Source organism: Equus przewalskii, chromosome 12, assembly GCF_037783145.1.
Source record: "Equus przewalskii isolate Varuska chromosome 12, EquPr2, whole genome shotgun sequence".
In the NCBI taxonomy this organism is placed as follows: Eukaryota; Metazoa; Chordata; class Mammalia; order Perissodactyla; family Equidae; genus Equus; species Equus przewalskii.
This window is the reverse complement of record NC_091842.1, coordinates 22,055,661-22,064,510: the sequence shown is the minus strand read 5'-3', so window position 1 is coordinate 22,064,510 and position 8,850 is coordinate 22,055,661.

Below are 8,850 nucleotides of genomic sequence, written 5' to 3'. Positions count from 1 at the left end.
AACCAAGGAAAACATAAATTGAGATAGAAAGTCAAGCCCATGGCTAAAAATAGAAGACAAATAAGCAACCCACAAGGACTAATTAACTAGCCCTATTGGTGTTGAAAGCTTGACTCCGAACTTCCTCATGGTCATAGTAGCTTGAAAAAATATATGTCATCATCCACCTATTTCTGCCACCAAAGCCTTCACATAAATTAGGTTATCTAAATCAAGGACTTTCAAAATTTTTAGCTGGGGGTTCAGAACATACCCACAACCCCACACAGTTGTGTGTGTGTGTGTGTGTGTGTGTGTGTACATATTTATATTGTTACATGTACATAGATAGATGTAATCTATATTTTTCGAGAAATAATACTTAACCTTCTGCGTGAAGTGCCCTCTGACATTTTCTCTCCTCTCCTGACCTAGTCTTATCTATCCCATCTTATCCTATTTCATACTGCTCTGTTTGAATTTATTTTTCTTAATACAACTTGCAACCCATTAAAATGATTTCGTCGCCTGCTCTTGTGTTGCAATCCACATTTTGAAAATCACTGAACTAGACATGGAAGGGAAAGTATCTACAGCTCTTTGTAAATATCTATTGAGTAACAGACAATGAATGAATGAAATCAATTCAGTCCAGTCTGTAATTATTGTGTACTCTATTGTTATGCATAATTACGTGTGCCGGGTACCGGGGTTGCAGTTATGAATAAGACTCAGGCTCTGGCCTTGAGCTCACCTCTCAGCAGGGCAGAGGGGTTCCCTCAGAGGCAGTGACAGTAGAGTGTGATAACTCTTCCACAGAAGTGAGCCAGGTGCCATGGGCCCATAGGTAAAAAGCCACTGGTCCTCTCAGAAGGAAAGGTGGGAGAGAGAAAAATACACTGAGGAGGTACCGGAAGGGGGTGTGAAATTCAAAGAGGGTGTCTCTGCCACTTGAGGCGAGGAGCCCTTCAGACTGGAACAAGCAGGGATGGAGAAGGCAGAGTGAGGTCAACGATATGGAGGGGATATTTGAGGCTGGCAAGGTTGCATGAATCAAAGCTTCTGTGGCTTCTGCTCAAATTCCATGCTTTCGTTGTTTTGTTTTCGTTTGCGTTTTGTTTTTTCGGTATAACCGGAAGTTCACGTTGAGATTAGGCAAGCACCACGGTGGATGCTGGCCAGCCACCTTTCAGAGCAATCATGACAAGCAGCTGTGCGTGTCTGAGCTGGGGAAGAAGTCTTCTAACAGCTTCTTCCAGCCATAAATATAGAGAGGTTTTCTTTCCTCCTTTTCTGAAGCTTCTTTTTTTTTGTCGTTTAAGGGTATCACTTTTCATATTTTTACGTCCAACTATCTAGATGGCATTTCAACCTTTTTTTTTGTATTTTTCTAAGTCTTGTGTTTAATGTAGAAATTCTAGGGCACAGTGCCCTAGAAATTGTCATCTAATATGAAAAAATCAGATCTCAACCTTCTGCTTTAGGAATGTAGGGACACAAAGACACAAATGAGGGATTTCTTTGAGCACATGGACTTTTGAAATATGAAATGAAGATGATTGTGTCTGATTGTATTTGGAACGAACCCTCATAATTTTAGATTAGGGTTATGTGGAAGTCCAAACTAATAGGCAGCAGTTTGTGTGGATATAATTCTAGTCTATCATACTTCTTCGTCAATATCAATTACCTTGAATGCTTAAATATCCAATTTCCTGAGATTTTTATTGTTCAATTTTCTTGTTAAGTGACCCCCCCCCCCTCCCCCCGAGTTAGGGTTGCTAAAGCAGTGAGGTATGAGTTCCGGCAGTCTGAGACGAGCAGTCTGAAACAGGGAGCTCAGGTTAAGTGAGGGAATGGCTTACGGTTCCAAATGCCTGGAATATTCCATGACAAATGCCGCCAGAGATTTGAGACTCAGATCTTTCCCCCAGCGCTCAGACGGAATTGGAAAAAGGAAAAATTAAAGACAGGTTTAATTAACCTGCCAAAAAGAAAAAAATCACAGAATGTCTGTGTGTGAGATTAAGAGCAAATCTAATGATCAAAGAGATTGGAAAAGAGGATGGTTTTAGAAGGCACATTTCATATTCAGTCAACTAATATCACTGAATCTCCTTAGAATCAAATCATCAAATTATCTCGGCTTTGGGGTTGCTGCAGCAGAGGGAACGTCTTCAGGTGGAATTTGACTGAAATGAAGAGCCAGAGTCGTCACAGCTTGCCTGCAGTCCTCAGGCGAGCGCTCAGTTTGTGGTTTCTCTGGTCCTGAGTTTTCCCGCAAAATTCTCTCCACCAGTGTGGGGCGTCCAGGCAAAGGTCAGGACTGGTACACAGCCAGAAAGTGGAGGTGAGGCAAAAGGTAAAGAGAATTTGAATAATGCCCAGGTGAAAAGACAGGTAGAAGTGCTTGAGTGTGTATCCATGAGTGTGGTGTGGGTGTGATTTGTGCACATTGGGGGCGTTGGAAGTGTAGGTGAGCACAGGACTGTTGCATCACCAGTAAGTAATATGCCATTTCCTTGACACACAGAGACACTACATTCCCAGGCCTCCTTGCATCTAGGTGAGGCCACATGACTGATTTTATCACTGGACTGTGAGCGGCAGTGAGGTGTGCCATGGCTCGTCCAGCTGGTTATGGGCCAGTGACTTTTCTCCACATTCTCTCTTTCCTCATCTCCTGGCTGACTAGAGCAGGACATGGACCCAGAAGAGGCGAGCACACAACAACAGGAGCCAGGTGACAAGTGGCTGTGTGTAGAAGAGCCTATCCTGTCCACCCACCCTGGACTTGAAATGAGCAAGAAATGACTTTCACGGCGTCTGCACCCTGAAACTCGGGGGGTGTTTGTTGCAGTCTAACTTAACTAATACAAAAATCTTAAGGACATAACAATCTCTTTGAGCTTCGTTTGTAAAATGAGGGTAATGAAAGCCTTGCCTTTATAGGACTATTGCAAAGATTAAATGAGATGCTGAACATAAAGTGCCGAGCACAGTACTGGGCACGTAGAAATCCCTCAGTCAATATTAGCTAATAGTGATGCAGTAGTAGGCTGTTTTTCTTGAATGCCTGGCTTATTTTGTTGTTTATACACTGCTGTTATCATCATCACTGCGTCAGTAGTAGCAGTTGTTAAGTATAGTTTTATTCATTATGTAGCAAATATTTACTGAACACCTACTATGGGCCAGGCACGGTGAGAGACACTGAGGACACAGTGGAAAAGAAGACAAACTCTCACATGTATCTAACAGATGTGGACTTATATTTTCACCATGTTATCCTGAGGTTTATAGTTCCACTTCTGACTCAGACCCTGACTTTCACTCTGCCCCAGAGTCTGGAATCTCTGACCACAGCTTTCCTCCCTGAAGCCGGCTCCATCCCCTGTGCATTAGCAACCAGAAAGCTGTATCCTAAGTCAAGAGAATACACATTGTTTTTGTCTAACAAAATCCACGACCCTTATTCTGGTAACTGCACCCCAGTCGTCTTACCCCAACCTCACTTTATGACTGTGTTTTTCTGATGGGATTAGCTACATACAGGTTCTAGTTCTTGGGGTGAAAGCATGACCCAAGGGGGCTAATCAGAGCCCTCCACCATCCCTGAGAGCAGTAGTTAGGGAACAGACATGCAACTAAAGCTGGGACAATAAAATGAAATCTTAGGACTTCCACGAGAATATGGACCAAGACACGGTCTCTTTGTGACAGGATTATTAGGCTGATTGGGTATAAACTCAAAGCTCTGCAGCTGCTTGTGATCCTTTTGTGACCACATGGCAAGAACCAGCCTGAGCTTAAAGCCAATGTTGGGAAAACAGTCCAGGGAAGAAAGGGCATCAGTTTCTGAGGGTCTAATTTGAGCATCTGGATCCAGCTATTCCTGTAATCCTGCCCTTGGACTTTTCAGTTGATTCAGCCAAATAATTTACTGCTAAGGCAGTTTGATTCAGTGCTTGACTCCTTGGAACCAACACATTACTGAGTAATACCTGGCATTAGTTTTGGAGCCTCAGTGGTCTGAAGCACCATTCACTCACCTAGGAGGGAACATCCCGCCCGTGTCCTTCAGCCTGCCAAGTGCTGTCCTTCCCACTGCATGGCTCTCATATGGGGTCACCTTTCAGAAACAAGTTCAAACTCTTAACCTCATATATGATGTTACCGACCCTCCCTGGGGCTTTTCGCGTGGCTGGGACAAATGTCCCCGTCCCTGCCCTGCAGAGCCTCCTACTTATCAGTCCTACTTATCATGTCCCACCAGGTCTTTAGATGACATTTCCCTGTTTATGACAAGCTCACCATTTCTGTGTAGAAGAGGATCTTTTGAAACTTCCTGCTCTGTAAGTCGATAGACTATAACCCCTGGGGAAATTTAGGAGGCCTACGTCTCCTTTCTGGCTGTCTATTCCCCGAACCTGCGTAGAAATACTATTTTCTCCCCAAGACAGAAATCACTTTGGCTTAGTTCTTTTTTCATTAAAATTCAAATTAATTTAATAAAATACAGAATTGTAAATTAATGAACCCCTTGCAGAATCTACACAATACACATGCAACTACGGAATTTCTTCTACTGCTCCCCGGGGAACACAGTTGACTGGAATTACCCCTCTCAGCTCAGCTCCATTAATAGCAAGCAGGTCCCTTCACTCAAACGCAGACTCGTAAACATTTCCTGAGCACGCACTACCTACCAACTCCCATACAAACACTTTCCCGTGCATTGCCTTCTGAAGCTGCACAACCACTCCAGATGCAAGTGGTGTGACAGCAGTCTATACAGCTATGGTCCCAACCCTTTCACCAACTCAGCTTACCTAGGAGAGAAGACACAGACCCATTCGGGACTGGGGGCACACCACACCAGAACTGTATTACACTCGCTGGATGCAAGGAGAGGGCAGGCTTAAAAGAAGTGATAAAATCATGTGACTGTGTTGTACTTTCCATTCCCAATTTTTAAAATTCCCATTGTATGAAGTAGTTCAGAGGGAGGTGATAAAGGAGAAAGTAGTTGACCATATCTGGAAGTTAATACGTAATGAATGCAATTTGTTTACTGCTATCTGTAGGCTAGGCATGGTTGTTCTCAGATTGTTGGATCTCCACAACGATCGTTATCTACTGGAAGTTAGTATTAACATCCTTCATTTATAGGTTAAAAAACCACGGCATGCAGAGTTTATACAAGCTGCCGAAATTCATCCAGTTAGTAAATGGAGAAACAGGATTTACCCAAACAGAAATTTTGCTCCAGAGCCTAAATATTTAACCAGTTTGCTATTATGCCTCGTATGTATATTATAGGTATTAGTACATCAAGCAGGTTATGAGGAAGCAACATGTTCAGACGATTTATGGTGATGGGAGATATGGTAAATATTTTTATGAAATTAGGACAATATTCATTTCTTTGGTGCCTACTTTGTGTCAGCAATTGTGCCAGGAACTGTAGATACAATGGTGAACAGGAAAAGCGAAAAAGCAAAATGGTATGGATTCTGACTTCATGGAAAAGGATATGCAAAGGCTCTGTGGTGTGCTGGAGGAGCACAAAGGATGGTAACACTAGAGCAAAAGAACTAAAGCCAGTTGACAGGGAGCCAAGGTTGAAGATGAGCAGAAGCAAGACACGTGGGGACTTGTAGTTCATCCAGCATTCTTGTTTTTATTCTAAGAGCAATGGAAAGTCAACAGACTTTTAAGCAGGAGAGTAAGATGGGAACATTATTTTCGGTCACCTAAGCACTCCTAAGCAAAGTTGACAGTGTAGTGGTCCCATGGAAAACGAGGAAGATGGAATGACAGTTCTAGTACCCCACCTTTCCTGAGAGTATCTGCCTCAGATAGAGTCTGATGAGATGTTTGCCACCATCTAATATGATGGATTCTGTTGGTTAGGGTTGCCATCAAGGTCCCTCAAGGGTAAATGGCCTCCATCCTTCTCTTTCATCACTGATCACCTTTGTCTTATTAACTAAGACCTAAAACAATTAGCTATAACCATTAAAAGAGGGCTAGTTTGGGGCTGGCCCCGTGGCCGAGTGGTTAAGTTCGCGTGCTCCGCTGCAGGCGGCCCAGTGTTTCGTTGGTTCGAATCCTGGGTGTGGACATGGCACTGCTCATCAAACCACGCTGAGGCAGCGTCCCACATGCTACAACTAGAAGGACCCACAACGAAGAACATACAACTATGTACTGGGGGGCTTTGGGGAGAAAAAGGAAAAAATAAAATCTTTAAAAAAAAAAAAAAAAGAGGGCTAGTTTAATTCTCATACTTGGAGTAAACTCTTTATACTGTGAAGAGCCACTGGAGGTTTCTCTCTTTAGAAGGAAACTGTAGGCATGGAAGATACATGGAGTTTCTCATAGCCTTCTCCAGATAAACTAGACTGCAAGGAAGAAGTGATGCTGAGTGAAAATTTAAAAGATTATTTTATTGATGGAGAAGATGAATCAAAGACGTTCATTGCCCCATCCAAAGTCGTAAAATCCATTGGTAGCAGAGTCCAGATGCATACCCAGTCTCCTTTCGCAAGTCCAGCTCTCCCACCTGTGTGCCGGATCTAACCCTGACGTTGACCTTGGGGCTGGCCTCCAACCCTACGGAGCTTTACCCCTTCCTACATCGCCAGGCTAAGCAGGACGGCAAACTCCACGAGGGCATGCAAACCAGCTCTGTTCTGCCCCTGATGTCCAGAACAGGGCCTGCACGTAGTAGGGACCCAATTGGTGCTTGTTGAGTGAATGAAAGGAATCCTGTTCACAGACTCCCTGAGGGCTGCCAGCTTCTGCCTAGGTACCACAAAGTGCGAGTATCATACAACCTCCTTTGTCAACGTTAAATTATCTTTTCATAAAGCAGAAGAAAGTCCTTCTTCATAACTAACGCCCTTGGGAGCTACACAGAACAAGTGAAATCTTTCTTTTCCAATATATCCATTCAGATATTTGAAGACATTACTGAGGTCTCCTTGGCATCTCCCCAAATGGCACATCTTTAGTTCCTTCGTATTGTGTGTTTGTGCATGGTTTTGAGTTTTCCTACTTTTCTCTGTGGAGAACATCCAGATTTCTCACTTCAGCTCACCCCCTAATTATGTCATATTCATCTCTATGCCCTCATCATCTAGCACAATGTTTGGCACATAGTTGGTGCTCAATAAATGTTTGCCAAACGAATTAGTGAATAAATGAATACCCTCCTGAGAACATGTCCCAATTTTTCTTTTCTTTCTTTTTTTTTGAGGAAGATTAGCCCTGAGCTAAGATCTGCCACCAATCCTCCTCTATTTTGCTGAGGAAGACTGGCCCTGAGCTAATATCCATGCCCATCTTCCTCTACTTTATATGTGGCATACCTGCTACAGCATGGCTTGTCAAGTGGCGCCATGTCCACACCTGGGATCTGAGCCGGTGAACCCTGGGCCACCAAAGCAGAACGTGCAAACTTAACCACTGCGCCACTGGGCCGGCCCCTCCAATTTTTCTACTACACTACTACAATAGCATGCTCTGGGCCAAACAAAATGTTCCAAATTACTCTGATTATTTGGGAGTGGAACCATCACCTCTCTCAGTCTAAACACTATGATTCTATTAATGTGATCTAAGATACAAATACATTTGTATCTATCTGTGTGTGTGTTCATTTCATGTCAATAGATTAAACCAAGAGATGACAATGTTGCTGCTAGAACTCACTCAGGCTGAGGGAATTATGGGCTCTTGGATCAAGACAGGAGGAACAATTCAGGACGCAGGATGAAGCAGCGGCTCTGTCTGAGCAATCTTAGAGATTTCAGCTGTGTAGGAAACAGGGACACGCATAGTGTCTGTGTCAGTAAACACACCCTAATAGTGGAGTGATGGTGCAGGGGTGTCCAATGGCGTGCGTGAAGCACAGAGAGAAGGAACCAGATGGCAGTGACTCAGGGGTCAGGCGGATGACCACCACTATGCTCACAGATCAGAGGAATGATATTGGTCAGAAACCAAACCCTGAGATGTGAGCCCACATGGGAAAAGGCTGGAGCACCATAACATGGAAGGTTACCTGGGTACGCAGCCCTCAGTCCTGGAGCACTGGGTCTTGGTTCTGATTGGATGCAAAGGGAGACTTTGGAGTAAATGGATCCCAAGACTCTGTGTCAAGAGGACTGATTTTCCTCCAACCTCTATTAATGAGGATAGAAGCTAAGCTGCTTTAACCAGCTGGCCCAAAGTAGAGCTGATCAAACAAGACAGGAGTTTATTTAGTTGGCATGCCGCAGTCCAGGGGTAAGTTGGTGGTCCAGTGCGGATAGAGGCTTCTGTCCCGTGAAACTGTCAAAGGAACCAGGTTCCTCCTCCTTGTTATTCCCTCCTGACTGGCAGGATCAAAGCTTGCTCAGCAGCATTAGGTCTGTATTGGCCCCCCTGGAAAGAAAAAGAGGAGGGCAGATAATTCGCTTTTAAAAAATAAGACAGAAGTTTCACACATCACTTCCATTCATATTCCACAGGCAAGAACTCAGTCACTGGGCCACATCCAGCTGCATGGGGTTGGGGGAATGCGAATTTTAGTCGACTGTCTTTGCAGGTTGAGTCCTCCCACGGCTGCTGCTGAGACTGTGTTTGGGGTACAAGATGATCATTAAGGATGAACACCTGTGGAAAGGAAACTGAAGCAGGATTAGGCAGAGAGAAGTCATACTGTAATGCGTCGACTGACCCGGTGGAAAATTCTGGAGTAAGAAATGCCCATCAGAGTTGACCCATGATGGGCTGAAATGGCTGGACTTTATACCCCTGCCTCCCTCAGTCACTAGATGCTGGCTACTCCAGGAAGGGCACGAACTCAGGTGAGGACAAGAA